At 39.7% G+C, this 11,398-nt stretch overlaps 1 long non-coding RNA gene across 1 annotated transcript in view; it reads right to left on the reverse strand.

Moving 5' to 3' along the window:
• Positions 1-11,398, reverse strand: part of LOC141430720 (uncharacterized) — a 264,703-nt gene that overhangs the window by 204,420 nt on the left and 48,885 nt on the right. The window lies entirely within an intron of this gene.

Raw genomic sequence — 11,398 nt, forward strand, 5'->3', positions numbered from 1 at the left:
GATCCGACGCCGGCTGCCATACACACTATCAAAAGGGACTTGAGTTTTTTTACAGCTATAATCTGACGAGATCGTGGCAATTGCGGGCAACCGGTGAGCATAATCTGGCCTAACGCGAAACATGGACCTTAAAAGAGGATACAAGCCGTTTGCAGGCATTTGAGATGTGGTGTTGCCAGCGCATATTGCCCAGTAGCTTGACACAAAAGTTCAGAAACGAAACCGTGCTTCAGCGCGTTTATGTGTCTCGGGAACTGATGCCATCTATCAAAAGACGCAAGATAGAGTATCTTGGACACGTCCAACGACAGATACATGCTGCTGCAGTTGATAATGATGGGCAAAGTGGACGGAAAGAGACGCGCTGGGCGAAGGAAAAAAACGTGGCTGCGGAACATCCGAGAGTAGACCGGCATCGCTTCCGTCGAACCGGCTGGCTGCTGATAGAGACGAGTACAAAAAGCTAATGGCCAACCTTAAGGATTGAAGAGACACTGAATGAAGCAGAAGAAGATGAACACAAATGGTGAGTTGTCGTTCATTATGGCGTTCTAAGCATAAGATTATTTTTCACTTATATTGCATTTAAAACACCCGTATTTATTGATTTTGTTCATTCTCTTCATATATCGTGACTAAAAAGTACGAGTAGTATGAAATAGGTTTCATAGAAAATAACTTTCCATTCATGTTTGTATGAGCCACCTTGTTACACGCTCGTAATAAAATTACGTTTAATTACTTGAATTAGCCGATATAAATCTCGTTAAAATGAATAATTTATGCGCTTTACATTAAGCGAACATGTTCGGAGGTACATAGTATATGAGCTACATGACGAACGAATTTACACACATATGTAGAGTGGCTCAAATGAAGGTTTTAATTTGTAATTCGGGCAGCCCATGTCTTTACATACGTCTGTGAGAAATAACTTTCCACAAATTTTATTTGTTTTTGACAAGAACTTTTCCTTAACGAAGTCTGAGATTTAAAAAAATTAGTCGGACTCGCGCATCGAGGGTTTCGTATAAATATTTTTATTATTATGATGTAACTAAAAATTTACGGTTTTCGCAATTTTTCCTTTATCTGCGCTATAAGACGTTGCTTTGTATCAAATTTCAAGATTCTAAGATCACGGGAAGTATCCTGTAGATTTTGAATCCCTTGCGAGTTTCGAAAATTTGCGGAAATTTATTAAGGAGGATAATTAAATTATAATTTGTAATAACGTCTAGTGCAGTACATTCAGTGTAATTAAATAATTTACATTCGCTCTAAATGTGAAACAAAAACCTGAATTCGCTTCAAAATTCTTTAGAAAACTCCGATGCGTGGAGAAACAAAAGTGCTAGGGGGACAATGAAGTCTGAAATTTTGCCTCGTCATCAAAATGAAGAAAAATTTTTCATTCAACATGCTTTCTTAAACTTGAAATATTATGTTGAGGTTGACATCCTGGTAAAGTAAAGCAATATTAACGCAAACAGCGATTCGAAAATATTTTGTTTCTTTTGGAAAACAAGTGGCTTGGCATTATCAGTTTTTCTTTATGTCATCTTTTTGAATATTATCATCATCATCATCATCGTGGGTGGCTATCCTATCATATTTATATTACAAATGCGAAAGTTTGTGAGTGAGTGATTATGTTTGTTAGTAGGTACAGTCAGCAAAGAAGTTTTTAACAGAAACTTATTTCGTATTAATATTAATATTCAATCGAAAATACAAATCACCTTTCACGGGATACCCGTAAAAGTAACAAATTTGGAGTTGAAATAAAAAACACAAAAAGACTCCAAATAACCAATCATAATTAATATTCAAGATATTATGGTAATTCATACCGTACAGCTAATAATTAGCAGCGGTCACCCATCCAAAACCTGACCAGATTCAACTCTGCTTAACTTTCAAGATCATCCCACTAGCTAATCGATCCCGTGACCATCCGTCTCAAGGCCGCGCGCGCAAATTTTGGCCACCCAATCCACGGCTCAGGTGGGGCTGGATAACGGATGACTTTTTTAAATAGAATTTGCGGCGCAGAGTGATTTAATGACCGACGCATTGCCATGCAACCCACGGTGACTAGAGATTTTTATTCGTAATTGATTAAATAGGGGGATTTAAATTGAAATTCTTCGAGAGGTGTGACGTGAATCTTAAAGCCGCCATTACTCGGTGTTACGCGTGGATTTTGATAAAATTTGAATTAAATTTTATTGGTTTAATCTTGTGAATATACTGTGTAATCTGAGATTTAGTGGCAGACTTCTCTCTCTCTCTCTCTCTGGCTTATATATGACTACGTCTTACTGCTGGAAATATACTTTTTGTCACGTTGATACGGGCCTAGGGCATATTGGGAAAGTCACAATAGATATTCATAGACGTAAAAGTATTTTTTGTAGCCTTAAAGCGTATTTTAAGTATCTTTTGTATACTTGTACTTCTTTTCTATGCTGGGCCTCTTGACTTCCACATCTCTCTATCCAGAGCTACATCCGGGCACTCGTTCAGTTTCGCGTCCAGTTCATCTCGCCATAATATTATTATCCGCTTTGGCCTGTCTTGTCGTCGGTGGACGCCCAGCGGTACCCACCATGTAGTTAATGCTCCCATCTTTGCGTTTGCATTCGGCAGACATTCCATTTTAATTTTTTAAAATTAAAACTATTGAATCAAAAAAATTTAACGAAAATAAAATAGACTGACTCGAATATAGAGATATCATTCAGGTATATATTTGGTTTAATTCGTCAATAATCAGTTATTTTATTGATCAAATTCACTAATCAGTCTAAATGCACTCTCCTTCCAAACCTATTTTCTTTTCTTTACCCCCGAGGGACTACCAACCAAAATTCATATATTTTTCTTACTTCCTGTTTGTTTCACAGACAAAACAATGTTAATAGAATGTTTTTACTAATTCAAGAGTTAAGTGAATATGACAGACAATCTAATATCTTTAAACGAGCAATTCTTGTTTATATATATTTATAATCAGAATCTCGGAAACGGCTCCAACGATTCAACGAAATTTGATACGTGGGGGTTTTCGGGGATGACAAATCGATCTAACTTGGTCTTATCTCGGGGAAAACGTTTATTATCGAGTTTTAGCCCGAGCAAAGCTCGGTCGCCCAGGTACTAAGTATTACTTACTTGCTACTTAAACCTTACCTTACTTTTCGTATTGAGTTACAGAACCCTAAAAACAAACTCATTTAACCAAACACGCTGCTACTCGAAGGTGCGCCAGACGATATAATTAACGCTATCGACTATGCCAGCGACTCGAGTTTAGTGCTCGTACGAGTTACTAAACTACGAGAGTTGTGGAGTGTTAACTGCACCAGTTTAAGCGTTACTATGTTTAATGAATTTGTTAGTTGTTTGTACCTTGAAATTTATGCAATAAACTTGTCTTTAATCAGAAACAATTTACTCTCCACTGTACTTTAATCAGGAACTTACTCTCTCATCTCCTCATTGTCAACATGATGTAGGTAGTAGATATATACAAGGCGTAAATTATTAAATTAAAAACCTTTCTAACTGTCTTTTATATTTTTAACCCCCGACGCAAAGAGAGGGGTGTTATGAGTTTGAACGCTATGTGTGTCTCTGTGTGTGTGTGTGTGTGTGTGTGTGTCTGTGGCATCGTAGCTCTTAAACGGGTGAACCGATTTGAATACGGTTTTTTTACTTGAAAGCGGACTTTCCAGCGATGGTTTTAAGACATGTTTCATCAAAATTGGTTTAGCCGTGTCAGTATTTGTATACTTTTAGACTGGCCACAGTAAGAGCGAGTTTTAAAAAAACGCCACCTGGTTTAAAATAATTACAGTGTAGGTAATCGATCCTTCTCTCGATTGAAAATAAGTAATTTAATCCAAAATGTCTATTAATTTTATACCGTTAAATCATCCGAGGTAACCAAAGTTAAACTCAAATGAAGCGGTAACCTTAGGTCAGATAGCTCAGGGCTATGACCTAAGACCTATCTAGATATCGTCTTTCTGTTTGTACTCAGATTTAAAGATAACACTCCGCTTGTTACAAGTATATGATTTAAACGTTTTGATTTTACTGATAAAATCAATTTACATTATGAGCTAACGACTTTCCTGGAATAAGCAGACCGATACGGAGACGCTTCGTTTGCTCTCGCGCTCGTTGGAGTAATGACACGTTATTATTTATTTTTTTATTTACGTCATAAAAAAACTAATATTATCTCTTTATTATGTCACTTATTATGTTAGGTGTGTCAACTTCCTAATATTTACAAACGCATAACTTTGTGAGTATGTTTTTTTTTGTGTGTGTATGTGTGTGTATGTTTGTTGCTGCCTCAAGCTAAAAGAGCTAGACGGATGCTAAAAAAGCTGGGAATAACACATAAGTATGCGTCTTTTATCCAGATGCCATTCCTACGGAATAGGAACAGAATCTTGAAATCATAACAGCTGGACTTAGATTCATATAATTTTGCACACTGTTTTTAATGCAACTTTAATGAAAACCACGATGGAGTTTTTATGATTTGAGATAATTAAGCAAAATACGATGAAAAATATTATTCAATATATCGTCGCTTCGGAGGTAAAGATACTAAAGCGACATTTGGCCAACTTTACAGGAGAGCGATTTAAAGTTTTTTTTTGACGAAAAAAATTCATAACTCGTTTCTTTGTGAACACATTCTAGAATTTCTAAGACTGTATGAAAGTCAATTCAGCATACTATGAACTGAAATGTATAATTTTGTCCTAAGTACAATAGTTCAGGAGATAGGTGGCGCTTTAGTCATTCGTCTTCAACTTTTTGAGACAACGCAATAAGGTAAAAGGACTAAACGCAAGAATTGGTTTAATATATCATAATTTCAGATGACTAACGGGATATTTATTCAAGTTTTTTTATCTTCAATTTACTTAATGGCGTTAAACAATTTCTTATCAAACTGTGTTTAATGCTTATTCACCAATAATCAAGCTATTTTACAACTGCATAATCCTTAAATGATAATCATAAAACATTACAAATACTTAATATACTTGCAAGTTAAATGATTTGAAATACAAAATACTAATTTTCAGATTCCTTTAACGAATGATCACTAATGGACCGTCTGCAGGGCTAATACGAAACTCGAAACTCGAAGTTCGTATTGTACCGTCCCTCTCGCTCTCGTATTAAATAGTATAATTGTCAGAGGGACCGCACGACACGAACTTCGACTTTAGTCAATATTACTACGAGTAAATTCAAAGGAAACACAGGAAATCGTAGAAACTTTTAAGTTTTATTTGACATTGGTTCTTGTTATCGTGTTATCTGCCTATCGTCAACTATTGGGGGATAGAGTTGTTCGCGTCCGTGGGCTAATAGCTCTAGTTACCCCTACGTGTCCCCTAGGTAGCGCCAAATGAACAACCTCATTCCTGGTGGTAGGCTTCGGCAGCGGTTTGTCACCACCCACCTAACTAAGTTATGCTGCAAAACGGTCTTGGCCGTGTTCCAGCATAAAGTTAGGAGTAGCCATGTGGAGGGACGGGTCTGGGCAGGGACTTGCGTGCAAGCCGGTTTCGGTACCGTCAGTTTGCTGCACCGGGTGCCTGTTCGTGGAGGGTAGCGGAATCCGAAGCACGGTGCTCCGCTGGTCGACCGCAGTTAGTAGGAAGCCCAAGTAGAGGTTTCGCCAACTTTGAAAGGCTGCCCCGCTAACTTGCGAAAAATCCCGAAGAGGTTGGCGACCGGAGAGAGGACCCGAAAGCCGTCTTTGGGGGGGTTCGGGCATCCCCGCAGTCACCAGACCGGGCTCCTTGTGTTGTGGATCACTTTCGTGTGCTGCTGGGTTAGCAGCACTGTGTCTGTTCAACTACCGTCTTTTCTAACTTATTCACTTTTGTCTTTCTCATCTCCTTCTTCTTTTCTACCGGTGAAATTACTGCAATGGCACGTGAGGTATCCCATCTTAGGCCTCTAGGTTGGCAACGCGTCTGCAATACCCCTGGTTTGCAGATGTTTATGGGCGGTGGTGATCTCTTGCCATCAGGAGACCAGGATACCCAGACGCAGATAAAATGTCCCTTAGACACGGCGTACTCGCACTACCCACACTACCCAGGGTACAGCCTGGAGCATACTTTTAAGCCACGTGCTGGGGTCTGCTTGTACGGTACGTTCGTGATGACATCTGTACTCAGCGTCTCCACAACCTTGAGAATCCTAGCTTTTCCATTCTTTGGCTACTGATGGACACTGGTGTTGAACAAACGGTTTACGCTCTAATCTATATATCGGTCGCGCAGCGGTGACTTGGAAACGATCAGGGTCTTTGATCACCTCAGTGTTACAGCACGGCGTGTGGTTCAGCAACGGTATCCGCGTGCGTAGTTGGTTTTGTTGGGGGACTTTAATGCTCACTGCGAGGACTGGTTGTTCCCGTATCAAGTCAGAGTCACGGACCATGCAGGAAGAGAAGCGCGCAAGTTTGCGCTTTCGCTAGATCTCACCCAGCTGGTTAAACAGCCGACTCTCATACCGGATGTTGCCTTGCACAGGCCTAATTGCTTGGACCTTCTCCTGACGACTGATCCAGACAGGTACAATGTGTCGGTGTCTTTCCCTCTGGGTACTTCTTACCATTGTCTGGTGAAATTTGTGTCGCACTCTTCCCGATTGCTCAATCGGTACTCGGCAAGTATGGCGATACAAGTAAGCAGATTGGGATGAGATGCGTCATTTCTTTGCTTCCTATCCATGGCAGAAAACTTGCTTTCCCAGTGACGATTCGTCGAGCTGCGCAGAAGCTGTTACCGATGTGTTGCATCAGAGTATGGAATATTTCATTCCTTTCACTGACGTATCCACTGGTGGCAAATCTCGCCCATGGTTTAACGCTGAGTGCGCTCAAGCTGAAGCTATTAAGCAGTCTACTTGCTTACTGACTATGGGCTGCTCGATGTCGCAAAGCTCCGGACAGGATGTGCACGTTAAGAAACAGCTCTTCAACAAAGCTGCCATGTCCTGCAAAAAGGTCATACGGAAAGCGCGATTCCTCCATGTTGGTTGTATCGGTACCAAATTTGCTTTCTACCCCTCTGAGAGTGAGTAAAGAAAAAGAAAAGAAATAAAGAAAATACATTTCATAAGCGTTTTCGTCCTTAGCCAAATCGGTGGAGTCCAATTTCTGTCGTCCGTGACTGCCACCACTGCTGAAGTCGGATAAGTCGCTAGCTCACACTGCAGCGGAGAGGGCAAACCTGTTTGTCTCTCTGTTTGCGGAAAATTTGCGTCTTGATGATGGTAGTGCAGTGCCTCCCTCCATTCCTCACTGTGATACGTTTAAGCAGGAGGTTGAAATACACCAAATGGAGGTTTCAAGAACGCTGCGTTCTCTGGACGTGAATAAAACTAGTAATAAACTATACCTGGAATTGTTTTAAAGACCTGTGCTCCGGAACTGTGTCCGGTTTTGACACGCCTGTTCACACTCTCCCTCAAGATGAGGCAGGTCCCGGTATCGTGGAAGATTGCTAATGTGCAGCCAGTACCTACCCAAAAAGGGCAGTCGTGCCGACCCGTCGAACTATCGGCCTATCGCAATCACCTCCATACTACGTAAGGTAATGGAGCGTGTATTGAATGCTAAGTTCCTGGTTGGTATATCTAGAAGGTAAGATCTCCTCAATGACCGCCAATACGGGTTCCGCTGAAATCGGTCCACTGGGGACCTTCTGGTATATGCTACTCACATTTGGGGTGAACCTGTTGAGAAGCATGGCGAAGCTCTTGCTGTGTCTCTCTTCCAAGGCATCCGATAGTGTCTGGCACAGAGGCCTTCTTAGCAGGATTCCTCCTGTCCTATGCTCATGGATCTCTGATTTCCTGCGGAACCGATCTATTCGAGTCATCATTGACGGATGCTCATCTGATCTCATGGCAATCAATGCCGGGGTGCCTCAGGGATCGGTCCTATCTGCAACCCTATTATTGCTGCACATTCACGATTTGCTCATACCTGATGTCTTTGGGTACGCAGATGACGCACAATTGCAGAGAGGTACCTTTCTAACGGCCCAGGCCAGCGATGATAAGATCGGGCACTCAGGGAGGTTATGGTACAGCGGACGAATTCGACATCGGAGGCCATGTCCGATTGGGGCTCGGCCAACTCGGTCCAGTTCAGTGCTGCCAAGACACTGGCGTGTCTGTTTACCGCTAAGCGGAGACCGTTCACTTTGGCTCCTACAGTCCATAGGAGGGTATCCTTACCAACTAAAGACCATCTTGAGGTTCTTGGGTTAGACCTTCAATCTAGTCTCAACTTCGGGCGGCTATTGAGTCCAGAGCGAAAACGGCTGCTAAAAAACTTAGTGTCCTATATAAGGTGAAACGGTATTTCACACTTGAGCAGCTTTTTACTCTTTACAAAACGCAGGTAAGGTCCTGTATGGAATACTTCTGTCGCCTTTGGGACGGTTCCGCCAAGTATCAGTTAGCCGCATTGGATTCGGTGGAGCGCCGGGCCCGAAGACTTCGGTGACAGTCCGCTGATCAGGAACAGGCTACGTAGCCTCAAGAACCATCGTACAGTTGCTTGTCTGTCTGTTTTTTTTAAATATAGTACTTAAGTTGCATGTTATCTCATGTTTTATTTCAAATGAGATCACAGCAGATTTGTTTTTATATAGTAAAGCCTGGACGTTTAGAATAGCTAGATGTCTCTAGATGAATAGAAGATTAAAGTCCAGATTACTTTGGCATGATATCTACAATTCGTATGAAAATATCGTGGCTACTTTTACTAACTCGCCAATATAATTGATTTTTCGTAAAAGAAAAATACCTAAACACTTCTTTTTTGACAATAAAATGACAGATTATTGACTTACTGTACTGTACTGTACTGTACTTAATACACCACAGATTCTGTTAACTGTTTTGTACTAAATACTCAAACGACTTAAATATATTCTTATCAGTTTAACCAAAATACTAAACGCATCCAAAACTTCAGAATAGACTGGAACAATTTACTAAAGCGACGAAGAATCATATTTCTTGATATGCACAGAGTACTAAAACGCCAAATGTATTTAAAGGTGAAGAATTACAAATGACTTAACAATATAAACGTGTAGAAACTAAAACAGGTAAAAGCACTAAAGAGAAAATAATCAATTTAAGCGTCGGATTAGTAATAAGTGTCCCAAATTTCACTGATTTTTCAGGGACTAAAGCGCCAAAAAAGTCCTCTGATCGTCCCGAAACCCAGATAGATCGATGCAGAAAAATTCGCTGATTCCGGTGGTATATATAACTCAATTTGGCCCAAAGTGTCGCTTTAGTATCTTTACCTCCGAAGCGACGATATGTACAATCAAACTGACTAACTGTAGCAATTACTCGGACTGCACTTAGGGTATTATACCGGGTGTGGCCTATAACACGGGCAAATAATCAAAACATAGATCATACTCCTCAAACTGAACAACATTAGTTCAGCGACTTTTAAAAATAATAAACTTTTTTTATTTTTTTTATTACACTTTCAAGTTTATTCGAAGAAGCAATGTATAGCAAAATTTTTGATATTTGTAGCATGATAGGCGACGTCAGTTGGATTCTAGGCTCCAGGGGGCGCGACCGTAAAAACGATACGTTGAAAAACACTGATTTAATTTATTGACCCTCAAAGTTTTATCGTCAAATCAGTGTATCGGACATTGCGGTGTTATCGCTGTCTCTTGATACGGTGGTTTTTAAAGATTTTTAGACATTTATTTGACATCTCATAGATAGACATTTATAAATGTGCTGTCACTTTTGTATTGTATCGCATACATTGAAAATTATATTTAATCTGTAGGAAAAAAAACCAATAGGGAATATTTTAAAAGTTGCGGAGTTGCGGATCAATTTGTATCTGCACTGGTAAAGAAATGAATAAGTAGCTATTACTTGGATTTTTTCATACCTACTTGAAATAATAATAAAGGTACGATTAAATAAAACTTAAATAAAAACTAGTTACAAAACACTTATTATAATTTAAACTTTTTCTATCGAAGAGACTCAGAGATACCACAGGAGACCGAAGAGCTGGCAGTTTCCTCGCTCAACGCATCAGTCTTGCGATCCAGCGGGGAAATGCTGCCAGCATCGTAAATGCCGCAGGGTCCATTTTTAGATTTAATATAATTTTAGTTTATTTAATTTTATTGTACATAATATACCTTATTTAGTCGAATGAATATTACATAATAACTGTAAAAAATATATATTGTCCATAATAAAAAAAAAAAAAAAAAAAAAATAAACTTTAATTATTTGTTTTGTTAATTTGCTCATAATTTGTTTTTGCATGCCTATTACTTGTAACGTACGCTCGCTCGAGCAACAAAATGCTTCATAAGTGCAAACTGTTTTGAAATAAAATTATCAATCTTATTGCAACGTGAAATTTAACTAATGTACGCTAAAAAAACATGTCTAACTCGAAAACATGCAATTTCTCAGAGATAAACCCAAGCTATCAACAGTTCGCCCCCGAAAGCCGCCACATTAGTTCTTTCCGAGATCCCTAAAATAAATAAATAGTTATCTATGCAAGAGTTACTCGTTTAAAGATATAGTAAAACGTCATGCACTCTGGCACACATAGGCTCGCTAGCCGATGTCCAACACCTCAGATGCCTCGCGTTCCGCGTCCTTAATAGAGATACCCAGCGTGAATCCGCAATATCGGATAATAGAATGCCAGTAGGGGAAAAATTTCGCAATAATTCCGCACCTCTATTGGAATTCAAAAACGGATCGCTAATGGTGCGCGGGATTCCGATCCGACGCGAAGGCATTCGAATTGAACTCTATGAATGCATTGATGGGGTTTCCGCTTTAATTTCTGATCAGATTAAATTTAAAGATGGCGGATGCGGTGCCGCGGCATCTCTTAATCTAGATTAAAACAGATCTTGAGACTCGTACAAACTGTGGTTTGCGGAAGGTAAGTATTTAAGTTGCAGATTGAGTTACAGCTTAAGTCAAAGAATAGGTACCTAACTAACACGCAAAATTGAGATCATGCTTTTTCAACGCTATTTTAGTAAGTAAATAAAACTAAACCTGCTACGGACAAAATTTTGTGATGGTTGCGCTGCGCGTAAAAATGAATTCTAATGAAATCTCATGTATCAAAGTTATTCAGCTTATGACGTGATATATGCAGCAGTCCGCATAAGGAAATATATTAGCGAACCGCTTCGTGCGGGCCAATGGACTCTTCAACGGTTAATGTAATCGACATAGCTTTGCAGAATGAGCTAGTACATACAATAAATATCATACAAATATTCTTTATTGACCACCACAA

This window comes from Choristoneura fumiferana, chromosome 8, assembly GCF_025370935.1.
Source record: "Choristoneura fumiferana chromosome 8, NRCan_CFum_1, whole genome shotgun sequence".
NCBI lineage: Eukaryota > Metazoa > Arthropoda > Insecta > Lepidoptera > Tortricidae > Choristoneura > Choristoneura fumiferana.